General features: G+C 46.0%; 1 protein-coding gene across 5 annotated transcripts in view; it reads right to left on the bottom strand.

Annotated features, from left to right (window-relative positions):
- MYO1B (myosin IB) overlaps positions 1-8,894 on the bottom strand; it is a 90,035-nt gene extending 81,141 nt beyond the window's left edge. For 3 of the 5 annotated variants that reach the window (XM_065751116.1, XM_065751119.1, XM_065751120.1), the window contains exon 1: positions 8,832-8,894. The gene's annotated coding sequence lies outside the window, so the exon portion shown is untranslated. Of the gene's footprint in view, positions 1-7,324; positions 7,344-7,988; positions 8,008-8,831 lie in introns of those variants that run through there. The other 2 variants (XM_065751117.1, XM_065751118.1) reach the window with 2 other exon arrangements.
- Between the last annotated feature and the right edge of the window lie 8,415 nt (positions 8,895-17,309).

The following is a 17,309-nucleotide window of genomic DNA, read 5'->3' as shown; positions in this document are numbered from 1 at the left end:
TTCTTGCAGAAGCCTGACAGTCTGCAGTCAGGAGGGTTACATGATAAGGATGGCAACAGAAACAAAACACATTGCTAAAAACCAAAATCAAACAATAGTTTGGTTTGGAAGAGACCTTTAAGACCATCTAGTTCCAACCCTCCTGCTATAGGCAGGGACACCTCCCTCTAGACCAGGTTGCACACAGCCCCATCCAGCCTGGCCTTGAATGCTGCCAGGGAGAGAGCATCCACAACCTCACTGGGCAATCCATTGTTCCAGTGTCTCACCACCCTCATAACAAATAACTTTTTCCTAATATCTAGTCTAAATATCCCCTTGTCTAGTTTAAAGCCATTTCTCCTTGTCCTTTCGCTACATGACCTTATAAAATAAGTCCCTTTTCAAAACACATCCTCCAACTCTCCATCTTTCCACGTGGCCAGTGTCTGAATATCTTGTGAGCTCATTTCTATTCCTCCTCCAAGCAGTGCCACAGCCCCACTGAACACACCAGTATTTTCCAATCTAGGAAAGCTGTCGGTTTGTAACTTCAGAATTAGATAACATTTGCACCAACTTACTACCAAGCAAGACTTGTTATCTGAAAGCCTAGTGTAACTTCTTTTTCTGTAGGCACTGGCAATTAGCCATGCATACCAGATTCCTACAGTAGTTAACAGCGAATAGCTCCAGTAAATTGCACCAGACAAATGTAACACTGGGGTACGTTTGTGTTAAGATTGCAGGAATGTTTGCATCAGGCATCAGCCCAATGGGAATGGCTCTTTAGCAACATCAGATTACTGCGGAGTTGTGCTCCAGTGACTGCAATTTAGATGACAAAAGATTTGCCCAGAAGAATTCAATAGGAGAAATGTGCACTCTGTGGGCTGGTGCTGTGGAACAGCCACGATTTAGCTACAGATTGTGCGATTTTCAGGAACAAAACAGGCCACTTCAATACCGCTGAGCGACCACAGTCACCTGAAGCAACACCATCTTGTAGGAGTTTAATGACGAAGGCTCAACTATAGCTTAGAGAAGTGCTATAATTACACTCCATTTGGAACTCTGAAGGATGTTTACTGGGATGTTTTCTCCCGCAGCAACAAACAGCAGCTTAAACTCTCCTCACTAACAGCATCGAAGTCATAGGATCATAGCCTAGAATGGCTTGGGTTGGAAGAGACTTCAAAAATCATCTAGTTCCAACCCCCTGCCATGGGCAGGGTTGCCAAGATCAGACTTCCCAGGAGCCTACCAAGCCTAGCCTTGAATGCCTTCAGTGATGGAGGGCAGAGTAGAGGGGGATAATCACATCCCTCTCCCTGCTGGACACCCTTCTGTTGGTGCAGCCTGGGATACCATTGGCCTTCCGGGCTGCAAGAGCGCAGTCCTTCATCAATGGAAACAGAAGAGGTTTGGTTGTAACTGCCGGATTGTTGTGAGTTTGGTTTTGGCTCTATGTGACCCATTGTGTAAAAGGTGCACTGGACCTCATGACAGAAAGTAACAAGTCATGTGCGCAGCACTTACAGCCTCAGACTCCTCCTCCCTAACAGAAAACCAACAAATAACACCTGGCGAAGGAGAGGCACTGGGTTTACATTTCTCTAAGGCTGCTTTCTGTTCCTTTTGCCTACCAGTGAGCGCAACACCAGTCTGGACATCACCTACTACAGTAGGAGCCTTCAGGGTGTATCTATTCTACTACTTCTACTTCATACTCCCAGCAGTACCAGCTTTCTAATTACTTGCAATGTCTGTTTGGCAACCACAGCACAGTAACTGCCACCTGTAAGTGCACTCCAGGCTGACCTGTTTCCAAAGGCAGCTTGCTTTGAAGCTGAGCTGCCTGGGTCGTGCAGTCACACCAGCTTTGGGAAAATAGCTGTGGAGCAGCTATCTGGCTATCCAGAGCCTGAAAACTGAAAACTGTTGGGTTTGTGCTTGCTTTTTTTAATTACTTATGTTTCACTGCTTCTTACATTTAGGTCTTCTTAGCCATTGGTTAGCCACCAAATCTTATAAGTCATTCCAGGTCCACATCTTCAGAAAAGGATAAAATACTCAGGAGGAAAGGGAAGTCTCTCTTTTGTGCATACCTTGCTACTATCCTCTTGAATCCTCCTCGAAACAAGTAAAACATGACTGTAAGACCAAAAGTTGCCCCACGTTCTGCCTTCTTCCATCAAAGACTACATTTCAAATGGGCTGTGATTTTAAAAGTTGTCAGTACAGAACAGGAACACACAAGAAAACAGCCTGATTCTATTTTTTGAACAAAGACAAAAACCTGCTTCTGCCACTGTGTAGGCAAGGGGTGCCCTTTTACACTCCCTATCTTCATCATTCAAGCCACCACTTGAAACTTCCTGCCAATTCTTTGGGATCCTACCCAATCCAAAGGTTAGGTTTGCACAGTTGTTGCAGCAGGGCAAGGTAACCAAGGTAGTGCTTATTTATTTTGGGGAATCCTCTGTTTGCTGTATGTGATGCAGCAGCAGCTTGCTACCACATCAAAGCTCATCTTCAAAAGATCCCCCTGTAGCAGATCCTCAGAAAATACTATCTGAAAAATGACCAGCCTTACAAAGTCAGAGCATTTCTTTCAAGAGAGGTTTCACTCCTCTGGGAGCAATCCAACAATCAGCAGTAATTTATATCATTTCTCCTTTTATTATTATGCTATTTCTGCTTTCCTTTTGACACAAGCACCCAGGCACAGAGCAAGCTGCTGTGCCCTCCAGTCAGCACAAAAACCACACGCTCCCAGTACAGCCAAAAGAAACCTGCTTGCGGTGGGGAGACTGGAGCAAGCACCAATGTGCTGTCAGTAAGGGGGTATTAAAAGATACCTTAATGCCAAAGGGTTCATACATGCTAATCTTCTCAAATGTTCGGGTTCCTTCCCCACTGAACACAGCGAAAAACCTCAAAGATGCACAGAATATAAAATAACAGAACAAGTAAAGCCACTGCTTCACACAGCTCCAACAGCTGAAGGGAAAGAAGACACAGAAAGTCATCCCAGCCATCACTGAGCCTGACTTAAGACAGAGCATGGACAAGCAAAGAGCTACTGAGATCCCAGAAAAAGTGGTGGTGCCCCCAGCCACCCATCACCTAGCTCCCATGAAAACTGAGCATACCTGTGACTGCTAGAGCAGTAGGAAACACCATCACATGCCCAGAGTCCGGACCAAGGGCCGGTCTACAAAGCAAAGTCCAAGTGTCCATGCAATCGTATACTCTTCCAGGGCTAAAGTCTGGGTAAACCTGCAATGTGCGTGGCTGAGAGTTCTGTGTATTTTCACACTGTTTGCTTTCCTATTGTTTAAAACGAGAGGAAAAGAAGTCCAGAACGCCACCCAGTAGATTTATCCATGCCCACTGAACCCTTCCTCTCCCGAAAACTTCACTCAGCAGGTTGAGCCAGCATCCAGAGCTGCCTCAGGATGGACATGGCAAGCTGTGAAGGCAAAGCCACATTCTTCCCCTTTGAGGTTTTCAAGGTAAGGGTAGATAGGACACTTAGGGACATGGCTTACTGGACATGATGGTGGAGGGTCAACGTTGGACCAGGTGATCTTAGTGGTCTTTTCCAAAACCTTTACGATTCTATGATTCAAGGGCAGAAGAAGCTTAGATAAACTTAACTGGTACCGTTAGATGAGTATGTTCATCTCAAGCATTGAACAACATCCACAGTTTGGTCACTTTCATTCTCAGCACTCACTTTCAATAGTACACCTGAAATCACAGCATAAAAGCCATCACTTCTTAAATCAAGGTATCTCCAGCTACTCCTGTGTATCTCCATCCTTATCAAGAGGCATCTGCGAAAATGCGGGTAGTTCAAAGGCTGCATTTCAACGCGTGCTAATCACTCCGCTCCAAAAGTCCAGGAGGGTAAATGCCAGCACACAGCCGTTTTACTTAGCATGATAAAACAAAACGCAGCACCACAGATCCCCAAAATAGCTATGGAGAAAGGAGGAAGGAAAACAACCAGTCTCAGGGCAGACAAACCCAACGTGCACTCACGGCTACCGAGCTTTCCCTCGCTTTGTCTCAGCAAGCACTCCCATCTGGCAGTTGTGGGAAGCCAAAAGACTCATTCACAACTTCTTCGTGTCAGAAGTGCACTGCGAGGTACGAGGAGCTCAGCTGCACCCTTGCTTGCCAAAAGATTCAGAGGGGTTTCTCCTGGAGCGAGCTTCTGTTTCAGCACAGCCTCAGGCTCTTTGATCACTCAAGGTAATCTCCAGAGGCCTTTTAACCGCCGCAGCCTGACAGCTGGGTAACTGAGCAATGACGGCAGTAGCTATGTCTATTCTGCGTGTTTGAGGCTGGTGCCAAAACCACTGTATCATACAATTGTGACTACTATATGCTCCAGCTTCTCCAGAGTGCAGTTTGTCAGCCTTCTCACGTTTCACGAGCAACAGCTCCAGCAGCATGCCTAACTCCTAGCCTAAGTGCATTCATGGTCAGCTAATAGTCACTTCTTGCTTGTGCTAATGTTGCTGGCGTTTCGTTTTGAAATGTAAACGTTTCTTCTCCCTGCCTGGTGCTTCCTTCCACAGGAAAACACTTGGAGAGGACCTTCTCACAGTCCAGTCCTAACTTCTACTAACACCACTCTCCAAAGAATCCCATTCAGGAAGGATACCTTCTCAACCTAAAAGGACACCATTAACTTCTACAAATAACATCAACACAAAGGCATTAAAAACACAGAGAGTAGGCACAGAACTCAAGGCCTTATCGCCCAGCGGATTCCCACCGCTGTTTGAGATGCAGGTTTCCAAAGGTCAGCATAAGATACAGCACTGGGACTTTACATGCACTCCACCACATATAAAAACCAGTAACTCCAGCATTCCCATTGCAGTACGTCCTTCAGTTCAATCGTTCCTACTCTTAATTCTAAGTGCCCTCAGTGGTGCTTTAGAATAAACTGGCCATGAAAATCATGGAAAACCACAGAAAAAAGAACGGGGAAAGAAAAACAAGAGACCTCGCACACAGAGCATACTTGTGGGCCCAGGAAACTCATACCCATGCTCACGAGGCTGTGGTCACTAATTTTTTTTTTAACTGGTTTTCTGCTGACAGTAGGAAAAAACACAACACAAGTCACTCCTCATTGACTGTATTTGAGAACTAAGGAAACCTCTAGCAAGTAATTCCCACAGTGCAGTACCACCAACCCTTCTGCTTCTCAGCAAAGATACTTCACAGCTATTCCCTCTTTCTCCTCCCTACACACTTCTTTCTTCCTGGTATCTTTGCTTTTCTGCTTCTTGCAGCTGAGAAGGGGACCAGATCAGTCATCTTCATGTGTGAAAGCATCTTTTGAGACTCCATTCTCTCTGGAAATGCTGCCAGCACCACAGTGACTTTACCAGCAGAACTGAAATATAGCTAGAAAAGGAGAGAAGCTTGCTTGCCACTACCAAGTGGGAAATTTCTCAGTAACGTGGAGCTAGGAAAGAAAAACATTAACACCATCCACGTGGATATGCCCTTAGTTCTTTGCCAGTAAAAAGAATTCAGATCATTCTAGCCCTGCATTTGGATGACAAATTAGTCAAAAGTCTCAGGTCTGCACCCAACCCTCAAAGACTCAAGAGGTTACTCAAAATCAAGATAAGCAAAAAGCGAGATAAACTGCTTGTTTTTACAACAGGGTTCTTCAAACCCAGAGCAAAGCATCAAAAATGGCAGGAATTGCTGAAAATGGCCACGCATACCATAAAAGTACATTCCAGCCCTGCTCAAAGAGCCCAGCCCAGGCTGGGCCAGTCCCTGGGGAGCACACTGAACAGTACACAGCCATCAGATACAGCACGGGACTACAGGAGAATGTTGTGCTCGAGGCCTGGGGAGGATGGGGTGAGGTACCAGAGGCAAGTCAATACTAGGGGTCACCTGGATAGAGATAAAACAGCTCAGCAGGAGATCTAAGTCAAAAGTGGTTAGAAAGCATGGAAAAGAGTTAGTGTCCCCACTGAAGGATGGAAGCTGGGAGGCCAGAGAGAGTCACACAAAATCCTTCTTTACTCACATGGTGAGCAGACAGGCTTCTGTACAAAGAGGAAAGCATCAACCATACCTCTTTTATGTAGTTGTATATATGTGAAGGCACACGGGAAGGTTTGGAGAACCTCACTTTCCCGTTCTGTCAGCACTGAACCCCAAAACAGGGGCTGTCCATCAGCAAGAAGGGGAGATCCTGCCCTCCATGCTCCACTCAGACACTGAAGTATGGAGTTCTACACAGCAAAAGAGCAAAGCTTTCACAGCCTACAAGCAAACTGGGACACAACTGCGGTGGGTAAAGGCTTTGAGACTGTAGCCCATCTCAAGACTGATGCTGAGACACACTAGGAAACACTCCCAGACCTGTGCAATTCTGGTACTCTCTGCAGCAGATACAACAAAGAGCTGCAACCCTTCCCAATGTTCCAAGCGCAAGAGAAAAACCTTTACTTTTTCACCCTGGGTACAGCAAAACAAAAGAAAAATCAATGCTATTCTTCACTGCTTCTTTATGACAAAGCATGCCTTGGTGCTAGTTTAGACATCAGAAATCAGGCTCTGCTTTCCTTCTTTCTGGAGGACGTGAATGGCAAGGTTACATAAGGGTGTAATCAGAGCTGTTACTTCCTTTCCCAGCCGAAGAGAAAAAGCTGTGGATCAGGTTACAGACTCAAGGGCCAGACATCATTACTTGCAGCCTTCCCAAATTTTGCCCGTAATCCCCAACAGACAGGAGAAGTTGCTTAGATACTTTTTACTACAATGTAAGGCTCCAAGAACATAAAAGATGATGTATATGGTTATTAAGGAAAGAAAGAAAGAAAAAATACGAAGTCCATATTTTTGTCTCTCATCAAACTCAGGAAATTCCCCAGGCTTGAAGCATATGATCACTCAAGTCATCGTTTTCCATTTCAGTTTGTCCTTTCAGTTTGTACAATAAAAAGGATGAACGAAACATACTAGAGGAGGTGAAGAAACGTGTAGATGTGGTACTGAGGGACATGGTTTAGTGGGAAATACTGGTGGACAGTGGAGGTCTTTTCCAACTCTGGTGAACCTATGACTCCATAAAGGAAGATGCATAGGAGGGTCTGGCACGCAAACAACACTAAGCATACAGTAGTGTACTACGCAGCAGTAGTGTTTAACCCAGGCTGATGTGCTCATATTCGCCCCAGCCATGGCCACACCGAGCATGCAGGAGGAGACGAGGCAGTGCCCAGAGGGCCCACGGCAGCACTGAGCTGCTCTCCAGCCCCGTTCCACAGGCAAGCTTCCTCACCTTCCTCACCTTCCTCCCCGATTCCCAAGCCGCTGCTAGGGCTGCTGCCGAAGGAAGATGAGATCAGAGTCCTGCGGGAGGAATTTCTGTTCCCACAGAGCTCAGAGGAACCGGATGATCTCAGAGGATCATGTGAAGAAAGCCCATGACACTTCCATGAGGCAGAGTATCTTCAGAGCATTGCCAGCAGTTTCTTAAGAGCGCGCAGTGGGAAAAATTAATGGCTTTGCTTATGTTTCCAATTTTTCTCCCACTTCCTCCTCCCATTTGCCAGACTGCTTTCCCTTCCCCCAGCAGCAGGGGTAGGTTCCCAGCTGCACATCTGCCCTCCTGAAGGGAGGCACAGAGAGCCTCTCACAGCAGAGGAAGGGCTAACACACGTAGTCCAACTCAATTCCGTGCTCCAGCGTTGTTCTCCTGCAGAGTTCCTTGCTGCAGATGGGACTTAAGCTCCCACAAAAATTAATCTCTCTATATATAAATAAATAAAGAGGCAAGTTTCTGTCATCTGAGATGCTACAAGAAGTCCCCTTGCCTCTGCCTCGCGGCGCACTCGCTTTTCCAGGAGCCCTCACACCTCCCACCCAGCGCAGCACCCCACACCACGCAGGTGTTCTCGCAGACATCCATCCCTAAGCACGGGAGGGAGCTGGCGGTGCCCCGCGACGCCAACATTTGCAAATGCAGGCACGAGCAGCGACCACTGCACGCCCCTCTCGGAACAATGGGCACGGCCCAGCCGCGGCACTGGGCGCCGAGGCACGCTGCGGGCGCTGCTCGGAGCGCGACGTTAAAGCTATTTAGAACCAGGCTGGGACAGCTGGAAACAACAGCACGTGCGACAACATCGGTAACATTCACGCATTAAAAAGCAGCTGAGCTCCGGACTCCGGGAGATGAATCCAACTCCGCCTGCCCTAACACCGCACGCTTCGGGGGAAAGCCATGTTTTCGGCACAGGGCTTGACAAAGTGATAATTCATCCGGGAAAGACGGGCAGCTTGCTGCCAGCCTTCATTCACAATCGACAATGGGACGGCCGGACACGGGAACCTCATGATTCAACACAAAAACTGCACCGTCAGCCATTTTACCTTGACCTTTACGTTCCCCAGCGGTAATTTCTAACCGGGCTGCATTTCGGACAACCAGTTACACCAACGCACGCCGCAAGAGAAGCAAGCTTTTATTTCGTTCCCTTCAACCACCTCCGCCCTTCGGAGCGGTCCCGGTAGGCGCTCGGAGCCCCCGACCCGCACCGTTCGCGTGGCGGAGGGGCGAGCCGCCCCCGGAGCCGCGGCCGCGTTCCTCCCTCCCGGGATGCGCTCGGCGAGGCCGCAGCGAGCCCCGCAGCTCCGCTTTCCGCTCCCCTCCCCGCATCCCCGCCGCTCGTTTGAATGAAGCGAAGCCACGCTCCCGCGGCAGCGACTCCGGGAGGAAGAGGATGATGCCGCGGTTCCCCCTCGAAGCGGCGAGCCCCATCCCATCTCCTCCCGCGTTCCCCCGCGCCCCGTACCTCGGCAGCCCTCCGCACGCCCGGCGCCTCCCGCCCCGACGCCGCCCGGCAGCAGCCGCGGGGACCGGGAGCGGCCCCGCCCCGCCCCGCCCGACCCCGGCCCGCGAGGGGCGGAGGCGGCGGCCCCGGGCAGGGAGCGGGCGGGGCGGGCTCGCAGCGCCGCCCGGCGGGCACAGCGCCTGCCCCGGGGCTAAGGGCCGTGCCGGGAGCCGGGGCGGCATCGCGTGCCCCGCCGCGGTCATTCCCGTTGAAACGCTTCTCCTGCTGCGCCGTAAGAGCGCACGTTCAGCTCCGTCCCCTTTTCCCACCTTCGTAGGAAACGTTGATCCCGAGACCGATGTTTTCATTTTCCTAAAGCAAGTCAGTGCAATATGAAGGCTGTATCACGACCCCTTCACTCCACTTTTTTTTACCCTTTTCACTCCATCTACTGGACTAGCAGGACTGCCTGTGCCCAGACACGCTCCTCCCGGTGAGCGACGCTGCCCCTCTCCTTGAGCAGAAGGGGTGTTTCAAGAGGGCTGTCACGCCTGGGATAAAAGCTAGTCTTCCTAATCATCCTTTCAGATACCAAGGATACTCGCTGATTGACACAAGATGGAAGCTGAATCAGCAGGAGTAACCGCTGGTTAGTGGGCAGGGTGGTGAAGGCTTGGTGGTTGGACTAGATCTTTGAGGTCTTCCTGTGAACTCACTCCCAAATCACTGACAGAACTGCCACACAATTTGGACATCCATGTTTCTAAACTCACGCTGTGCTTTAGAAAGCATTGGTTAATTCAATGCACTGATCTGCTTTCTCTGACTGTGAGTCTTACATAGGACTGTATTCCCACCTGTCAGAACACTGCCAACTTTCTATTTTGCTGTAATGCCTCTGCTTTCTGCCAAATAGGGTCTTTCCCTTTCTGTCTGGCAACAGCACTATGCCTTCAATTAGCATGTCATTTTTCTCCTTTGCAGCTAAGACCCACGTAGGGGGACCCGAAGCTCTACACCTCTAACTTGGGAGAAGAGCTCAGCCTGACTTGGATGTTTCTCTTTGAGTACTAGAAAACAAACTTCACAGCTGAAATATCTGCAGTCCCTGAGCACACGGTGAAACACAGCCTGAAAATATTTGCAGCAGAATAATTGTGGACAATCTTGTCCCACTCCATATGCTTTTCACAGAACTCTTTAATTTTATAATGCTCGCGTCTTTGTGGCTCCCCAGGCACAACATATGTTGCTTTAATGACAGAGCTGCACTACGCTGAGATTTCTAACTGCAGATAACCTCTGTTTGTGGGGACTGTCCTTCCTACATGCTCATGAACGTGGCAGTGATGTGGTTTTATGCTCTGTATGATCATCTGATATTGAGGACTCTGGTTAAAAGGAAAATGAGTTACGGATATTAGACCAGGACTATTTGGGGGAACACAATTACTCAGCAGAAGTGCTGGAATTGAACTGTAGCACATGTAAACTTGCATTTGGAATTAAACCAAGTATATTATAGTAATAAACCTCACGTGTCACATATTGGGGCTTAATAAGTTGCAGCAGACTGGGAATGATCATTCCTGCGTGATCGTATGAAATGATGTGGGATTTTTCCAACATCACGACTTGTGATGAGGAGTTCTGCTTAAACTGTTTGAAACAGGTCTGCTATTTCCACTGGCATCCAAAAACGTGAAAGCTGACAAATGAAAGCAACAGCAGACGGTGTTGCATGGTTTAAGCCAACAGAAGTATAATGGAGAGTGAGCTGGGTCTTCAGCAGGAGGCCGTGAAATCTTAACCAAGTCCTAATCAATATTAATGCTGAACCCGGTACAGATAATTACACATGAGGAAATTATTTTGCATATGTTTCAATGAATTATGTATGATTCTCTCACCTTTCTGCTTTTCTGAACGGAGAGTTGAAACAGGAACTGACCGTGCACGCTGTGCCTTCAGAGCCTTTTGAACTCCAAGCAAAAGCAGGGGCGGATGAAGCACTCAGTCTGACTCTTTGCTGGCTGCAGAAAAAATACTTCTGTTAAGTTCCCTCCTCATCATTTTGTAAGCCCCAGAGCCTTCCAGTTCCCCTGCTAGCTAAAGAAAAGAGATCAGCTTAGCTTGGGCACATAAGGACAGTTTTTTCTTCCAAGTTAATTGCAAGAAAAGCCTGTGGAAGGTACCACAGCTGTGAGGGATGTGGCTGCGCACGCCAGGCAGACACTGTCAGCATCACAGTTCTTCCTATGTTCCCCAGCTGTTAACTGCTCACTGGAGGTTATGCCTGTTTTGTACGCACAGAAATAGCAATTCCTTTGTTCTCCAGCTTTATTACAACACAGTGAGCTCTTCGGGAGTGCGGGTCTTTGCCAACAAGAAGCAAATTAACAACACATGTTACGGTGCTTTTCCGCTGCCATCACAGGTGAACACAGCACTTGGTAGAGCTGCTATTTGCAGCCCTCTTAAAGCAAAGACCTTGGATCGAGCCCCAGCTATGGCAGAGTGAGCCAACCACAGCTCTGCTGGAAAACACAAGGCTACAGCGATCTAAATGGTGTCTCAGCCAAACCTTTAACTCAGTCCAAATAGAAACACAGCACAGCAACGCAGCCTTCCTCTGCACTGCCCTGTTAACTCATCATCAGTGCAGCTACTCAGGCTATTCCAGCTCCTGGCTGAATCCAAGAACGTACTCCATTAAATGTCAGCAAACTAATCACTAGTCTGTCATAATGCAGCTTATATGATCGCTGCCAGCTTTCACTGGCTGTGTATGATTTAGCTAATCTCTGTTATCGTTATCCCATGTAGTACGTTGATTGTCATTTTTAAACAAACAAAATGTACACGTTATAATAAAATCCTTCATACGTATGGCACAGAGTACCATGCATAGGTGGTGCTATGCCACGTATTATCCAATAATAGGTATTAACAAATCACTTGCTTTCATCGTTCTCACCTATAGATGATTGTAATCTGTCTTCTTCTAAACACCCACTTTGTTATTTTATATCCACTTATGAAGGAATACCCTTATATTGTGAGTGGCAAGAGATGTGAAGAGAGGCCATAAACCAAAGTGCTGTGCCAACCTGCAAGGACCTGCAGAGGGCAAGGCTGTGAGGTTCACTGGTTTGGAGGTATTACCCAGCAGCCCAGAGCTGTTCTAAAGGTCACGAATCCTGTGCATAAATAGAGGTATTGCAAACTGACCCTTGCTAAACTGTCTGGCTACTTGCTTAGACAGCCCTGAACAAATATTAATTGAAACAATCCAGAGGGCACATTATCTTTGAAGTAACCAAAGGTGTTCCTTTGACTTTAGCCTCAATTACTCAACAGCTTCCACACAGAAAAAGCACACTCATGAAAGAAGCCAATCCACTGCTTTAATATAAAATGCAACTAGAAAGGGCTCGTGCAGAACCCTATTGTTTCTATCATGACTCCCTTTAGGAAAGCACAACTCAGAGAGAGAAAATTGCTAGAAAGCAGCTGTTTCATCTGCATCATTTGTCTGTGAGATCTAAATCATCTGCTTAACTGCTGAATTACTCTTTCTGCCTTAAAATACCTTGAGAAAGAGAGTCTGAGGGAAACAGACCAAAAGGCAGCCTTTCCTCCAGCACAGCACCCAGTGCGGGAGCCAGTTAAAAGTCATTTGTTCTTCATAGAGTATGAGGACTGGTCCTCCCATACACCTTAGCAACACTGAGAGCAGATGAGGAAAAAGGCTGTCTACCTCTCCTCTTTATCACTTCTTAAGCTTCTGCAAAATGAGTAAGAAGAGTCCAGATTAGTCAAAGTTACTTATTAAATGTAGCAGCTACATCAGCAGGAACAATGACAGAAAACCTTGCATTAACAGGATGCACGGTGAGGGTGTCAGCGTTGCTGCACCGTACTTTACAGGGAACCACTCTGTTTGATGGCTTAGCATCTGCTAAACGTGCTAAGTTGGTGATGTGTTGGCGACGGTGCAGAACTGCTGAAACGCAGGACAGCAAGCAACATGAAAAAGTAACAGAGAAGCAGATGCTGAGGACTCACATGCTATTAAAGCCCTTGAAAAGGGCACTCATGACAAGAAGGCTCCTGTGATTCAATTCAAGGACTTTGCATCTGGAACAAAATACTTCTTGCAGGGTGCCATGGTGCACACAGCGGAGCTAGTAACTTTATAAAGATAGCACACTCCAGAAGGCTGGATTTCTTTGCTGCAAACCAAGCTGGTAGACTTCAAGCAAAACTACGTAGGCTGTAATGAATATTTTTGACTGTAGGGAGAAAAATGAATGGCTTGAGTCCAGAAACTCTCTCTGCCTACGTATAGAACTAAGTCTGTAGGAGATCCTTATTCAGCAAGTTTCCTACAAAAGACATTAATTTACATTTTCTTGTTTAAACAACTTTCTCCATGTGAGAAATTCCAGCAGACACAGGCTCGGAGGAATGAATTAGTGCTGCAAAGAATTCCATACATCGCATACAGCTCCTTGTGACTGCTGCCCTTTTGAGGTCTCAAAGATGAAAATGTAGTTTAGTCAGAGCAGACACCAGGACATCGGACCCTGTTACTCTGCAGCTGCTCTCCTCCTGCCAGTGCAGTTTAGAGATGCACGAGGTCCTAAACAAGCTCAGATGAAAGGAAAGGTTTCTTTTAATTGCCATCACTGTTAATGAACAACTCAGTCCTGTTCAAACATCCAGACTGTGATATAGGCGAGTGTCTGAGTTTATCACGTCCTCAATCTTTTGAAGAGCTAGATTTTATTTGCTAAGCCTTAGTTGGTCAAAAAGGAATGAGCTTACCCCGAGAGGGATTGGCTGAACTTGAGGTCTGGACTTTAGATAACAAAATGTTCCGGATTTGATGCAATTTTGCCTCAGCTACCTTTGCATAGATTTGGGCTGTCCTTGCAAACCCAGCAACTAAAGCAAGCTGCCCCAGAACCCTCCTACAAAATAGAAAGGCATGTTCTCACTCCAAAGAGCTTTTACTCGGTGGTTCTGTGTCTACCAAACCTTTTGGAAGAAGAGAATAATTCAATGCAGAATAATTAAACAGTGACAGCATGTACTCCACGTTCTGTTGCATAATAGCTTCTCATGAATTTATTAATCAACATATCACTGCTGAAATATTCAGTATGTTGTGCTGGGGCTTCCTGGTCCTGCCCCGGGGTGAACTCCTTTCCTATTGCTCTGGCTCACTCAGCATCAGTACTACCGACATTTTCAATAATAGCGCAGTTTTATCTTTGAGATTTTTTGAAGAAAACACATTGCAACTAAGACAAAAGATCAACTGAGATGTCCAGCTGCCCCCAGAAACAAAAGCCCTTCTTGCAAGTGAGATTCACCTAATTCGAGGGGAAGTACTCTCTTACTTGCCAGTGGTATCCATCTAGTTCCTGACATCCTTTCTAACTGGAGTGGAAGGGTTGCAGCTGCTTCTGCAGCATCATCCATTTCAGCCCCTGCTGCAATTAAGCCTTTAGGAAGTTGAATGGAATCTCATCATAGAATCACAGAATCCTTGGAGTTAGAGGGGACCTTTAAAGGCCATCAAGTCCAACTCCACTGCGATGAACAGGAGCACCACAGCTATACCAGGCTGCCCAGGGCCTGATCCAGCCCGGCCTTGAAAGTCTCCAGGGATGGGGTATCCACTACGCCTCTGGGCAACCTGTTCCAGTGCCTCACCACTCTCACTGGAGAAGACTTCTTCCTTATATCCAACTTAAATCTCCCCTCTTTGAGCTTTTCCCCTTGCTATTTCCCCTTGTTCTGTCAACACAGACCCTGCTGAAGAGCCTGTCCCCTTCTTTCCTGTAGCCCCCTTTGAATTTGCATTCAGCAAATAATTTATTTTCTGGAAGTCACACCGTAAGACTGGAACTTTGCCAGTACTGGGCAGGGGGGGCCTTCATCTTTGAGCCTGATCACACAGCTGAATTACTACTTCCTCTGGGAAGCCTGGTATAGTCTTGTCAATAAATAAATAAAATAAATGACGAATGCTAAACATTGATATTAGACTTACATTTTTTCAGTTGGCATTTACTGATGAAGAATAAAAACAAAATACCTCAAACTAAATTTAAAAATAAACAAAGTGTCAAATATTGTCTTCTTCCACAGCTAGAATATGTGATATTCTCTTTCTTCTGTAAACTCTTCCTAAAAAAGAAAGTATTACGTATTCCAGTCCCCCAGGGTGCCAAACACAGACATCTTCTGAGCAAACAAAATAAGTTACTCAGTATAATGTAACTATAAAGACAAGAATATGAGATTACAAGAAAACATCCTCTACACAGCTGTAAGCACTAGCTGCAAGGCTTAGCATGCACCACCATAACTTCTTTCTGCTGAGCTTATTCTGATCCCTACCTTTTACATTGCTAAAGCAAGCAGGTTTTTCCATCACTATGGAACGTTCACACACTGCTTTTGCAGAGAGGAAGATACACATAAATGAGTCAGAAAGCCCCTCAAAGTCTGTCAAAACGAACACTGGATCACGCATCTCTCGTTTGAAAGTTTGACACCCCCCAAAAAGAACCAAGAACCATAGGAGCTAAAAGCCTGGGGAATTTGAATTTCTGCTTTGGCAGGCCCAGAGTGAAGCATTAGCCAAACACATCGCTATTGGCATCCAGCCCTGGAAATTTTAACCCAGCAAAACCATAGCTTGCTTCAGAATAATTAAAACAGATGCTCAAAGTGGGGATTGCCAGGCTAAGTTAAGAAATTACACACAATATACTATAACAATCAGAATGTCTTGAGTAATCAGGAGAGGTGGAAGTAGTATTTCTAGCTTTGAAACTAAATCAGGAAAATTGAAAACATTACACGTAGCAGTAATTAGATGTCAGTTTTCCCCCCACAGGCCCTAGGAACAGGCAAAATAGACTAGTGCTATTAAATCTTGTGCTCTGTAGGTCTTAATTTTTGCAAGCCATGTGCCTTTTGCAAGTCTCATGACATTTTACAAAGATCTGTAAACCATCAGCCAAGTTCTGCATAAATGCATGCCATTTCCTCCAGAGCACTGCTACACATTTTGATGACATTGCTCGGATAGGTAAACTTACATCTACAGGGAAAGAATAATAGCACCACCAGCTTCACTGTATCTTGATTGTGGTGAGAAAAAGCCATTAAGCAATTTAATGATTGGTTAAGGAGAGCTCACATCTAAAATCATTAGGGTCTTCTCGGCTAAAGCTCCATATGGCCTCTATAGGAAACAATTATCATTTTACAAGAAAAAGCGAGTTTCTGCCCAACTTGTTCAGAGTTTGATCTGTCCGTTCTGGTATTCTGAAATCACTCTCCTCATTTTTTTAATGACTTTAGAACCCATTCTGAACAGAGCTATTGTCTCTTGGACAGAGCTCTATGTCTGATTTCCATCTGCATTAAATACTCCTGGTGACTCTCTCCAACGATAAAGATGACCTTCAAGGAATGGCATGCAACTCAAACAGGTTGCCAGTGTCAGAATGAAGTAAAGTGGGCTCACTAGGAAGAGAGAAGTTAGGCTCCCTAACATGTAAAAAGAAAAAAAGTGAGCTACAAGCCATAAGCACTGATTCTATTTTCTTCATGGATGGCAGTGATCCATACAGTGACATTTCATTGACAAATTCTGTATTTGTTAGCAATATTGAGTAATGGCTTTCTAGTCACATGTTCTGAATTAGCAAATACCACTGTCCTCAAACTGCTATAGTGAACTTGTGGCAGGGAAGTTAACAGCAACCACAGACTTGCAAAGTTCAGATACTGCTACCTTGGCGTCAGAATTTAGGTAATTCAGACCACAGCAGTTTTACAATCACACTCTGTGATCCATGTGGATAAGATACAGGTAAGGTATATAAGATACAGAATACAAGAAGCCTCCTTTATCCAACCTATAATATGGCTCCTGCACTCTTTAAGGTCATTGGTAGAAGAAGCTTTCTGCAGCTTCTTCTTAGAGAAATCTGAGGGGTGGACCATAGACCAGGTCTAAATGTAATTCTGTTGAAAGAATGAATAGAAGTATTAACTTATTTCAGGTCTAGGACATTCTAAACTGCTTTACTGAATCACATCCAAGTTCTGGCTGCAGGCTGAGCTCTGCTCAGGCAGACATAGAATCCAAAGGCGCCAAAAACTGCTCATGGGCAAGGCTGTCCTCTGCCAAACACTTCCAGTGATGCTTTTCACAATAAAATTTCAGTGTATTAAGCAGTCTGGTTCCTGAGAGTTACACAGGCTAATTGTTCCACAGGCTACAGGATTTCAAACGTATCACGGGCAGTTTTTGCTTCTTTTCTTAACTTAACTTTGAATAAACAGATTATTGCTGTATTTTTTAATGTATTTATAGGAAAGCATTGTTTCTTTTGTCCCTAATATTAAATGTGAAATGAATGCAAGTCCAGTAAGCAAGTATCTCATATACATTGTGAAACACTCTTC

This window comes from Cyrtonyx montezumae, unplaced genomic scaffold (genome assembly GCF_038088225.1).
Source record: "Cyrtonyx montezumae isolate F1298 unplaced genomic scaffold, pur_monq_1.0 scaffold_7, whole genome shotgun sequence".
In the NCBI taxonomy this organism is placed as follows: domain Eukaryota; kingdom Metazoa; phylum Chordata; class Aves; order Galliformes; family Odontophoridae; genus Cyrtonyx; species Cyrtonyx montezumae.
The sequence above is the reverse complement of the archived record's forward strand: the minus strand, read 5'-3'. Positions and strand labels throughout refer to the sequence as shown.